Genomic DNA, 13,397 nt, shown 5'->3' on the forward strand with positions numbered 1-13,397 from the left:
ACTGCTGAATATTTCATGCAATACAACACTGGAATGCAATCAGTTGTCTGAATTATTCACTTACCAAAACAAGCCCAGGTTTCCCGAACTATTCAAGTTAACAGCATCTTATTACATGGTGGATGAAACCTCCTGGGGAAGCTTTACAGTCAGTTTAAGCTAGTCTTATCATAGAATTTACAGTGCAGAAGGAGGCCATTCGGCCCATCGAGTGCACCGGCTCGTGGAAAGAGCACCCTGCCCAAGGTTAACACCTCCACCCTATCTCCACAACTGAGTAATCGCACCCAACACTAAGGGCAATTTTGGACACTAAGGGCAATTTATCATGGCCAATCCACCAAAACTGCACATCTTTGGACTGTGGGAAGAAACCGGAGCACCCGGAGGAAACCCACGCACACACGGGAAGGATGTGCAGACTCCACACAGACAGTGACCCAAGCCGGAATTGAACCTGGGACCCTGGAGCGGTGAAGCAATTGGGCTATCCACAATGCTACCGTGCTTTAATTGACTATTGTTTGGATTATAATTGGATTGCAATGGATACCAAAAATATCTAACATTGTAAATTAACAATTGTACAAGGGGTTCTCTTAATAAAATATTAAACTTGCTGTTTTGCACACACAATTTACAACTTGATATCAGTTATGTCTCAAGGATTTTACGGCAAGATTATAGTCAGGAGGGTGGAAGTTGCACCATTTGAGAAATGTGGGCTGCTGGTTATGTAGGGGTGGAGACAGGCAACAATTACAACAGGAAACCTCAGATCTTGATTGAAAGTGACTGACGTAATTCTGTTACCCCAAGGAAGTAGAACATTGAAATTCACCTACCCTGCACACCTTTTTGGGTTGTGGGGGTGAGACCCACGCAGACACGGGGAGAATGTGCAAACTCCACACGGTCAGTGACCCAGGGCCAGGATTCAAACCTGGGTTCTCCCAGTGTTTGCGTGGGTCTCACCCCCACAACCAAAGGATGTATAGTGCAGGTGAATTGGCCACAGTAAGTTGCCCCTTTTGGAAAAAAAGAATTGGGTACTTCAAATTTGATTAAAAGAAAAAGAAAATAATCACTGCTTGGGGGGAAAAAAGGGTAGTGGACACAATGCAAAGTGGCAATTTAGTGTGGCCAATCCACCGACCCTGCACATCTTTGTGTTGTGGGAGTGAGACCCACTCAGACACTGGGAGAATGTGCTAACTCCACACGGACAGTGGCTGGGACTTCAGTGCCAATTACTGCGCCACCATGCTGCCCAAATATAACGTATATTAACACAGTCAGTTATTTTGTAAAAAAAATACATCTAAAACATCTGGACAACAAGAGACACCCAAGATGCTCGCACAATGTGTGGAATTATAAAGTGCTGTATGTAAGGAGAGAGAACAAAAACACAATGTATCTACCTACAGTTGGGCAAGCTATTTATTTTCAAGAAATCAAACAACTCTCCACAGCTTTCTGCGGCAACGGTTCCACAGATTCACCACCCTCTGGCTGAAAAAATTCCTCCTCATCTCGGTTTTAAAGGATCGTCCCTTTAATCCAAGATGGTGTCCTCTGGGTTTAGTTTTTCTTACAAGTGGAAACATCCTCTCTACGTCCACTCCATCCAGGCCTTGCAGTATCGTGTACATTGAGTCCAGACCCAGAGTCCTCAAACGTTCCTCACACGACAAGTTCTTCATTCCAGGGATCATTCTTGGGAACCTCTCCTGGACCCTTTCCAAGGCCAGCACATCCTTCCTTAGATACAGGGCCCAAAACTGCTCACCATACTCCAAATGGGGTTTGACCAGAGCCTTATATAGCCTAAGTACATCCCTGCTCTTGTATTCTAGTCCTCTTGACATGAATGCTAACATTGCATTTGCCTTCTTAACTGCCGACTGAATCTGCACATTAACCTTAAGAGAATCGTGAACAAGGACTCCCAAGTCCCTTTGTGCTTCTGCTTTCCGAAGCATTACCCCATTTAGAAAATAGTCTAGGCCTAAATTCCTCCTTCCAAAGTACATAACCTCACACTTTTCACATTGTATTCCATTTGCCACTTCTTCACCCATTCTCCTAGCTTGTCCAAGTCCTTCTGCAGCCCCCTTGCTTCCTCAATACTAACTGTCCCTCTACAGATCTCTCTATCATCTGCAAACTTAGCAACAGTGCCTTCAGTACCTTCTTCCAGATCATTAATGTATATTGTGAAAAGTTGTCACCCCAGACAGACCCCTGAGGAACACCACTCGTCACCGGCTGCCATCCTGAAAAAGACCCCTTTATCCCCACTCTTGCCTTCTGCCAGTTAGCCAATCCTCTATCCATGCCAGGATCTTACCCTGGACACCATGGGCTTGTAACTTATTTAACAGTCTCCTATGCGGCACCTTGTCAAAGGCGTTCTAAATAAATCACATTCACTGATTCTCCTTTGTCTAACTGGCTTGTTACCCGCTCAAAGAACTCAAACAGATTTGTCAGACATGACCTCCCTTTGACAAAGCCGTGCTGACTCAGTCCTATTTTACCATGCACTTCCAAGTGCTTCGTGATCTAATCTTTAATAACAGACTCTAAAATCTTACCAATGACCGAAGTCAGGCTAACCGGCCTATAATTTCCCATCTTCTGCCTCCCTCCCTTCTTAAACAGTGGTGTTACATTAGCCACCTTCCAGTCCTCTGGGACACTTCCTGCAAGATCATCACTAATGCATCCACAATTTCCTCAGCTATCTCTTTTAGGACCCTGGGGTGTAGTCTATCCAGTCCAGGTGACTTATCCACCTTCAGACCCTTGTTTCCCCAGAACCTTCTCCTTAGCAATGGTCACTGCACTCACCTCTGGCCCCTGGTTCACCTGGAGCTAGGGCATCCCACTGGTGTCTTCCACCGTGAAGACTGATGCAAAGGAACTATTCAGTTCGTCTGCCATTTCTTGGTTTCCTATTATTACTCCTCCAGCCACATTTTCCAGTGCTCCAATGTCTATTTTTGCCTCTTTCTTACCTTTTATATATTTTTTAAAAACTCTTCCTAGCTTCCTTTATATTACTAGCTAGCTTGCACTCATACTCCATTTTCTCACCCCCACCTTATTGCTTTTTTAGTTGTCCTCTGCTCGCTTTTAAAGGCTTCCCAATCCTCTGGTTTCCCACTAATCCTCGCCACTTTGTATGCTTTTTCCCTTAGCTGGCATGGAGCAAACCAGAATGACAGGGAGTGGGATAGCTTGATCTTGGTTTCGGACAAACCTCGGCACAACATCGAGGGCCAAAGGGCCTGTTCTGTGCTGTACTGTTCTATGTTCTGTATTCTATGTTATGCTGTCCTTGACACCCCTCGTCAGCCATGGATGCCTTGTCCTCCCCTTAGCATGTTTCCTCCTCCTTGGGATGAATGTCTGTTGTGCCTCCCTAATAACCCCCAAAAACCCCTGCCATTGCTGTTCCACTGTCTTCCCTGATGGGCTTCTTCTCCAATCAACTCTGGCCAGCTCCTCCCTCGTGTCTTTGTAGTTACCCTTATTTAATTGTAATACCGTTCCATCCGATTGCAGCTTCTCCCTCTCAAACTGCAGGGTAAATTCTATCATATTGTGGTCACTGCTCCCCAAGGGTTCCTTCACCTCAAGTTCCCTAATCAAGTCTGCCTCATTACACATCACCAAATCCAGATTTGCCTGTTCCCTAGTAGGCTCTGTCACAAGCTGCTCCAAAAAACCCATCTCTCAGACATTCCACAAGTTCCATTTCTTGGGATCCACTACAAACCTGATTTTCCCAGTCCACCTGCATATTGAAGTCTCCCACGATTATTGTAATATTGCCATTATTATCTCCCGATTTATTTTCTGCCCCTGACTACTGCTAGGGGGCCTGTACATAACTCCCATCAGGGTCTTTTTACCTTCGAGATTCCTCAACTCTACCCACAGAGATTCTATGCCTTCTGATCCTATAATCGCTCCTTGCTATCAATTTAACTTCATTCTTACTAACAATGCAACCCCGTCCCCTTTGCCAATCTGCCTGTCCTTTCAATACGACACATATCCTTGGATATTTAGATCCCAGCCCTGATCCCAGTACAGCCAAGTCTCTGTAATGCCCAGATCATACCGGCCAATTTCAACCTGCGCAACAAGCTCCTCGTTCTGTATACTGCACGCATTTGGGTACAACACCCTCAATCCTGCATTGACCACCTCCCTTTTCACACTCTCCCCTGTCACTGTACCCTGTACTGTGGCCCTTTTTGATTTTTGACTATGGCTTCTCTGCCTTACACTTTCCCCCTTACTGCTTTGTGTTTCTGGCCCCGTTTTACTTCCCTCCGACTTCCTACATTGGATCCCATCCCCCTGCCACATTAGTTTAAACCCTCCCCAACAGCTCTAGAAAACGCCCCCCCCCCCCCCCCCGACATCGGTTCCAGTCCTGCCTAGGCGCAGACTGTCTGGTTTGTACTGGTCCCACCTCCCCCAGAACCGGTTCCAATGCCCCAGGAATTTGAATTCCTCCCTCAAGCCACACATTCATCCTATCTATCCTGACATTCCTACTCTGACTAGCTCGTGGCACTGATAGCAATCGGAGATTACTACCTTTGAGGTCCTACTTTTTAGTTTAATTCCTAACTCCCTGAATTCATCTTGTAGGACCTCATCCTGTTTTCTACCTATAATCGTTGGTGCCTATGTGCACCATGACAGTTCCTCCCCCCCCCCCCCCCCCCAAGAACGTCCTGCAGCCGCTCAGAGACATCCTTGACCCTTGCACCAGAACCGCCTGAAAATTCCACTTACGATTGAGTCCCCTATCACAATAGCCCTGCCGTTCTTCTTCCTGCCCAGCTGCGCAGCAGAGCCAGCCATGGTGCCATGAATCTGGCTGCTGCTGCCTTCCCCTGGTGAGCCATCTCCCTCAACAGTATCCAAAGCAGTATATCCGTTTTGCAGGGAGATGACCGCAGGGGACACCTGCACTGCCTTCCTACTCTTGTTGTCTTTTGGTCGCCCATTTTCTATCTCCCTCAATAACTTTCACCTGCGGTGTGACCAACTCGCTAAACGCGCTATCCACAACACGTCCACAGGTCATGACAGTCCTGCTGGTGTAGCTTTCGAAGAGTTCCTATTCAACTGACCAACCAATAACACCCCATTTCACTGCATGGCCACAGATACAAACTCTCAACTGTTTTGCACGCTGGGGATATTCACGCACCTTTTAGGATTCACTCGTACACCACCTCTTCTTGCAGCCAAACAAGCTTCCCCTCACATAAATTCCATGTTCCTCTTTTGGTCTCTGTGCGCTGGTCACCTTAACCCTCCAGCTCCTCTGCTTGGAGCTTCCCTTTATATCTGCCAGCCTTACAGCTTCTAATCTCCTTCTGGTACTGCTTCCAGATCAAGGATCAGCAGTTCACATGGAGCAGTATCTTTTGTTATCCAAGAAAATGACAATTTGTCTTTACTGTACTGATTCAATTCAAAGGTCTGCACAATCATAATACACTATAGCCAGAACGCCAGCTGCTTTACAATTTTATGAGTTGGTTACTTAGGGATTCCAATGTATTTAGACAAAAGCAAAGTGCTATAGATATAAAAAAGAAATTATTGGACATATACAGATCTGGCAGCATCTATGGAGAAAGAGTTAATATTTCAGTCCAATAACCTTTCAGCCCTTTTACCTGCTCATAATCCAAACAGTGATTCATGTTTACTTCCACCAACTTAGTATACCTTATTCACTGCTCACAATGTGGTCTGCTCTACAATGAGACATTACCATTACAGAGTCCTCCACCATCAACATCCATTGACCAGAAATGGAACTGGACCCAGCCATATCAATACAGCGGCTTCGAGAGCAGGTCAGAGGCTAGGAATCCTGCGGCAATTAACTCACCTCCTGACCACCACCCCCAAGCCTGTCCACCATCTACAAGGCACAAAATTAGGAAGAGTGTGATAGAATACCCTCTACTTGCCTGATGAAAGCAGCACCCCCCCCCCCCAAAGCCACAAACATTCACTCCCTCTTATCACTGGTGTATAGTAGCAGTAGTGTGTACCATCGACATGTACTGCAGGAACTCATTAAGGCTCCATGGACAACATCTTCCAAACCCATAACCGCTACCATCTAGAAGGACAAGGAGCAACAGATACATGGGAACACTACCACCTGCACATTCCCCTCCAAGCCACACACCATCCTGACAAGCTGTCGCCATCCCTTCACTGTCACCAGGTCAAAAACGTAGAATTCCCTTCCTAACAGCACTGCGAGTGTACCTATACCACATGGACTGCAGTGGTTTAAGAAGACAGCTACCACCACCTTCAAGGGCAATTAAGGATGGACAATGAATTCTGGACTAGTCAGTGACGCCTACATCCCATGAGGGAATTTAAAAAAACACATTTAGGTGATTGTTTTACAGAATAGCCCCGTTCAGTCTACAAGCACCAGTCAGTTTCTAGTTGCCTGCCATCGCTTTCACTTACTGACCTAGGTCCTCAACCTCATGTAATGCTTCAATTGTTGTTTTCCTACTCACAACCCTTGCACTTGAGAACCCCATTACATTTCTAACTTTTTACAGTTGTGACAAAAAGGCGTTTTACTGGAAATATTAAACAATTTTTCTCCACAGATTCTGCCTGACCTGTTGAGCCATCAATAGCAGCAGTCCCATAAACATGATCTGCCTCCAAGTTGTCTGACAGCCTTTATGGGGTGGATTTTCATGGGTTGCAGCATTGCTTGGCCCACAGCTAAATGGGCAGCTCACTTATTCCCTCCAGAGATCAGTAGAAGCACATCCAGCTAAGAGGGAAAAAAAAAGTGAGCAACACACACTTTTCCACAACGAGAAAAAAAGAAGCAGTTTCCACATTACCGGGGCCCTTGGACACTGGAGGGTTGAGTTGGCAGAACCATTGGAGAGAGCATACACAGTCTCCAATCATTTCAATTCAGCCTCTTGGGTTACTATGCCACAAAGGGAGACAAGGGATGGTAGAAAACAGCACAACTCAAAAAAGGCTGATCAAAGTATCATTGACAGTGGTCTGGTTGCTTGTTACATGTGTCACAAAATATTACGTTAGCAGATCTCCTGTGCCATCGCTCAGGAGATTTGTACACTGGATTTGAAAGGAATCCGAAGATCAGGAATTAGCACACCAGTGCAACATTACACTTTTCCTATCCATAGAACGTCTCAAAGTGCTTCACAAGCAATGGAATACTTTTGAAGTGCAGTTACTTGTGTGCGCGCAAATATGGTGGCCATTTTGCACCCAACCAAGATCCCACAAACAGCAATGTTGTTGGTGTTACTTGAGGGAGATACATTGGTTAGGGCACCAAGTAAACACTACTTTTCTTCCAATAGCATTGTGAGATCTTGTCTGTCCACCCAGGGAGGCAGATAGGACCTCAGTTTAAGAGACTGCACCTCCAACAATGCAGCTCTAAGAAAAATTGTCAAGTCTAGATCATAGTCTTGAGTCAAGATTGTTGTGATTGCAAGCTCCAGTCAAGAGACAAAACACATTACCACCAATGAAAAAGAAAACTGATTCAGTTAATTGCAATATGGTGCTGGAATTGTTTCAAAGAGATTTTTTGTTTTTAAAATTACAGACTAAGTTAATAAACAATTCTGGGAACATAAAAGGTGGGAGAATGTAGGGATTTATTTTCAGTAGTTTCCATCCACCCCAATCTGGTTTCCAATTTAGACCACGTGATAAACCAAAAAAACTCTTCAAATGTCTGCACACAAACAATCCCACAACTCAAGAAAATTGTACCTCTCACTTTCAGTGTAACAGCCTGTCCAGAAAGAAATTTGGATAGATGCATTTATTGCACAACTATTTCAAGACACGCGTGTTGAAAAGAAAACAGCTTTCAAAACAAAATAAAAAGCTGGTTTTGCAGCACTGTTGCACAACTGGAAAATAAAAACCATCAGCTGCTGACAAACTTGAACAAAAGCAACTTTTCAACACTATGAAACAATCTTTGGCAGATCAGCAAATCAAACCTTCCAAACGTGCAGTAACAACTATTTTGGAGCAACTTGCTGTGCTGTCATACTACCCATTACCACAGACAGACAATGTGTTTTTTTTTAAAAATCAAGACAGCAACTTTCTCACTCGCCTATCTACAGATGTATGATTCATATTGTAGTTTCTCATTCCAGAATGTAGAATCTCATTCCAGAATATAGAATCAGTTGGCAATTTGACTAGGGAAAGGGAAATATAATTTAGTTAAATACAATTGTATTCCTACCAGACATGGATCAGTAAGAGAATCACCACTCTTCCCCCAACCCAAAGAATTATCAACTTGCATTTATATCGAACCATATGCCCTCTGGACATCACAAACCACCCTAGAACCAATTTATTTTTGAAGTGCAGTCACTTAAGTGGGCACATTTGGCTGTCAACCTGAACACAGCAAGATCCCACAGGTAGCAAATTAATAAGTGATCAGACCAATACTTTGGTGACATTAGTAAAATATTTTACCCTTGGTCAGGACACTATAACTCCCTATGCATGTTTGTTTTACACCTCATTCTGAACAGCTAGCTCGAGTTTCAGTTTAAATACATTTTTAAAATGGCAAAGCAGCACTGGAAGTGTCAGCAAGGAGTGAGGCTTTAACCGAGTGGCAGAGGTCAGATACACCAAAGGTCATGTCGACAGAATTTGAAGAGATTAGCCAATGTTTTTCTTATTGAAATTACAATTTGGCATCACAGAATCAAAACATCTGGCACAATGCATCCTTAAGCACACAATTCATTAGACTGACTCACCAGGAAAGGTGGAAGTGATTTTCAGCCAACATTGAACATTTTAATTCAGGTCTACCAGATTTTTTCCATCAGTATAAATCAAAAGTACAATGCATTATTTTTAAACAGCAAGTGCTGATGGCATCGCTTGGGGAAACCAGCTTGGAATGTTTTGAAGTTGAATTAAGGACAGCTGGAAAAAAGCTTCAGCTACTGGTGTTAATCCATTAGACCATCAGATTCAGCAACTCCTGAGAGCCAATTCTTCTGATGAAACCACTTACTATAAAAAGTTAAACAATTAATCAGAGCTTTTTGCAATAGTTCTTCTCCACCAGCCTCCCCACAACACGCAAATATGATATGGATAGGAATATCTGCACATTTGAGAAGCTATTTGGTAATGTAAACAAAAGTAATAAAATCTGATTAATATCTTAAAAACAACTCATACCTTAAGCCAACTTTCATATCCTACTGTCTTCAGTGATTCCAAAATTGTAAAGAACTTCCTCATTTTTATTAAATTATATTTCATTATACAGTACAAGTTTCATACAATAGCCACATAGCACAGCATACTGGCACATAAAAGACTTAGAATCTGAACCACATGCATAAAAAGTTCCTGATCTTAGTTGGAACATCAGGAGAGCTATTAAATAGCAACACCACAAAAAAAAGTGCTCACCTCTCAGGTATCAACATAAAAACAGTACTGGTCACACAAAAGGTAAAGGAATTAATCACATTTATAAAATGAAAAACATCCAAGTCCATATTTAATTCCTTTACTTAAGTCAGTACTATATTTTTTTCAAAGTCAAATCAATAGATCAGTCAGTAAACAAATAAGTATCTTCTGAATTTGATAACAGCTTTTTTTGACTTCAACTCCAAATGTTAAGGAAAATAAATTGATTACAACACATTAAATATTTTAGTATTAATGAAACATAAAATGTTGAATTCAGCAGCAGACCACAATTTATTTCAGTGTCTTTCTATATACAGATAACTGTAGTCTCAATCTTATCTTACAATTATCAATCCCCACCAAAAGAGTAAACCTGGATACAAGTATAGTCAAGATTTCATTTGCAATTAGTACAAAAAAAATTTTTAATTAGTAAACACCACACGTATTAAGCCACTTAACCGTCTCCCTTCAGAATTACTCACAAGCTTTTCCAAGTTATTTTAAAGTTAATATCCCAAGAAAAACATCCCAACAAAAAAAAATCTAATTCAGTTGCAAAAACTCCTTATCTGGATGAGGGAGGGAGCTCACCTTAACAGGTGGATGCGTATGCACAAATCTGCAGAACTGGGGAGGGAAAAGATACAACAAATCAGGAGACCAATTCAGAAACATCCAGGCACACATTTTTTAAAAATGACTAAATAGACCAAAGTCCTTTTTTAAAAATCCGAGAATTTTCTTCTGACCACAAATCCAAGAGAGGACGGCTGGACTTTTTAACCGCTCCTCGATCTACTCAACTTTTCAAGAGGGAAATTTCTTCAATATCGTGAATTTCGCTGCCGGAATTTTTCTCCTCACCTGTTGAGACGTTCGTCGCCACTGACGGTTTTCCAAACGCCAACGCAAGTTTATATTCCAGCGAGGAGAAAGCTTTTCCCCAGCACTGCCTTGCCACCGCACCTGCTTCTACTGCCCAGTTCCAATTTCCCAGACTGACGGCACCGTCTCGAGACTTTAAGCCACGCACCAGCGAGTGACCTCAGCGCGTCAGAGCCGGAGTTGAAGTCATCCTTGCAAGTACTCCGACTGCTCCTCCGAGCATGCAGAGGGCGCATGCGGGAGCGCGTGCAGCTCCGAAGCCCTTCGACGCCAGACAACAATCGCCTCGCGCGCGGCATGCATCGTCCACTTGAACAACATCATCTGCAAGATTGGGAGACACGAATGATCTGGTGTTTACACCACCTGCTGGAGTTCCCCAGCAATGCTACGCTTTCAAAGAAAAATATACTTTTTGTTTCTGGGCAAAGTCATTGGATTGTTAGAAGGCAGCATTGTGGATAACACAATTGCTTCACAGCTCCAGGGTCCCAGGTTCGATTCCGGCTTGGGTCACTGTCTGTGTGGAGTCTGCATATCCTCCCTGTGTGTGCGTGGGTTTCCTCCGGGTGCTCCGGTTTCCTCCCACAGTCCAAAGATGTGCAGGTTAGGTGGATTGGCCATAATAAATTGCCCATAGTGTCCAAAATTGCCCTTATTGTTGGGTGGGGTTACTGGGTTATGGGATAGGGTGGAGGTGTTGACCTTGGGTCGGGTGCTCTTTCCAAGAGCCGGTGCAGACTCGATGGGCCGAATGGCCTCCTGCACTGTAAATTCTATGAAAATGAAAATATTTTGAAGAAGGGATGAAGTGGAGAGGATGTGTTCAAAATCATGAGGGGGAGGGGGGCTCTGGACAGGGTAGATTGGGAGAAACATTTCCCATTGCTGGAAGGATTCAAAACCAGTGAGCACGCCTGGTAATTGGTGAAGAAGCAATGGAGACTTGAGGAAAAACTTTTTCACACTGAGTGGTTAGGATCTGAAATACATTGGGTGGGATTTTCTGGCCCCTCCTGTCTGGCTGAAGACAACACATTTCAATGGTCCCCAACGGCAAGGTGTAAAATCCAACAACTATCTGAGAAAGTGCTGAAGGCAGATTCAATCATGGCTTTCAAACGGGAATTGGATAAACAAATGAAGAGAAAATGTAGCGCTACATAATAATGATCTTTATTGTCACAAGTAGGCTTACATTAACACCGCAATGAAGTTACTGTGAAAAGCCCCAAGTCGCCACACTCCAGCGCCCACTCTGGTACACAGAGGGAGAATGTTGACTGTCCAAATTACCTCACAGCACGTCTTTCGGGACTTGTGGGAGGAAACCGGAGCACCCGGAGGAAACCCACGCAGACACGGGGAGAACATGCAGACTCCGCACAGACAGTGACCCAAGCCAGGAATCAATTCTGGGACCCTGGAGCTGTGAAGCAACAGTACTAACCACTGCTACCGTGAATGGGCATGGGTAGTGGAACCAACTGAGTTGTTCTTATAGAAAGCTGCCAAGGAGATAACATGCTGAAGGACCTCACTCTACTGTAACCATTCTATGGCCACGACTACATAGAATACAGCATAGATCCTCACCCCATCATCATATCTTTCAACTGTATTTTTTTCTCCCTTATGTGTTTATCCAACTTCCTGTAAATTATGTTGCCTGCTTGCAACATGATACTCTATCAGGTCACAAATTAAGAGTTCCATTATGCTCAATGCTTAGTGATAAATGTCTTAGTACTTACTGAAGAAAGGGTTAGAGGATGGACACGGAGCTGGAGGGAGGAAGTTCAATGGAAAGGCCTGAGCGGGCAACAACCCTGTTACTGGAATTAGAGTGGGAGGTCACAGGCAGAGATGGCGAGGGAGGTGGCTCCAGAGATTGGGGGTAAGGTGGGAGGGGTGAAAAATGGTAGAACTTCAACACGAGAACAACAATCTGAAAGTTAAATCTCTGAGAACACAGTGGAGCCTGACAAGGACAGGAGTGATATGAATTCAGGTAAGAATAGAAGACTCCAAACATACTGGATAACTTGTGGTTTAGAGAAATTGATTTTAACCAGGCTTCTTTCAATATTGATTTATTATGAAACAAAACTTTTTAAACAAGTTGCAAAACTGGTTAACATACAATTTATAATCTGGAAATGTAACAATTTACCTCTTAAAAATACCGACACACACAAACTCAAAACAAAGAACAAGCCAATTAAGGTCTCTGCATAAGAAGTCATATGGACTCAAAACATTAACTCTGTTTCTCCCTCCACAGATACTGCCAGACCTGCTGAGTTTTTCCATCATTTTCTGTTTTTATTTAAGGTCTCTGCAGAGATTGGTGTAAGGGGACATCCAAAAAGGATGACATTCGAAAAGGTATTTCCAGTGTTAATCTGACCAGGTTCTGGTCACAGTCAATCCCGGGAAGACCTGTCTGGTGGATCATCAGTGAAACACTGTCTTTGATAACTTTCACTTGTATTATGATCCCAGACCAGACCCCCACAGTGGCTAGAATACTGGACAGAAACCCCAATACTTAATTTTAATTTTGTAAGACTGCGAGGAAAGGATAGCTCACTTCAGGGGTGATTTCACAAAGAAATAGGGATATGGTATTTTAAAACAAACTTTATTAGTAACACAGTATTAAAATATATTTAACATCACACCAGAAGATAGCTTACAATTATCCCTTAAACAATGCAAATTAACACAGTGAATACAGTAACCCTTAACTGCTATCTTTATTCCCACTCAAATAACAAAAGAACCATCTCAGCTCTCAATCCACTGTTAAATACAGTTAGCCCTCAAGAATACCTGCTTTACAGAGATGTTCTTTGAGAAAGAGAGATCCTTTGACACTGCTGTAAAGAAAAGATCTGAATCCTGCCAGAACCATGCAGAAATTCTTTTAAAAAAAATAAATAAATTTAGAGTAC

General features: G+C 43.3%; 1 protein-coding gene across 2 annotated transcripts in view; it reads right to left on the reverse strand.

The window, feature by feature from the left end:
* lima1a (LIM domain and actin binding 1a) overlaps window positions 1-10,570 on the reverse strand; it is a 146,887-nt gene extending 136,317 nt beyond the window's left edge. The window contains exons 1-2 of one of the 2 annotated variants that reach the window (XM_038786542.1): window positions 10,420-10,570; window positions 10,147-10,182 (exon numbers count right to left, since the gene is read on the reverse strand). The gene's annotated coding sequence lies outside the window, so the exon portion shown is untranslated. The remainder of the gene's footprint in view (window positions 1-10,146; window positions 10,183-10,419) is intronic. The other variant, XM_038786543.1, reaches the window with a different exon arrangement.
* Window positions 10,571-13,397: the final 2,827 nt, after the last annotated feature.

The sequence above is a fragment of the Scyliorhinus canicula genome, chromosome 28 (genome assembly GCF_902713615.1).
Source record: "Scyliorhinus canicula chromosome 28, sScyCan1.1, whole genome shotgun sequence".
Classification (NCBI taxonomy): Eukaryota; Metazoa; Chordata; class Chondrichthyes; order Carcharhiniformes; family Scyliorhinidae; genus Scyliorhinus; species Scyliorhinus canicula.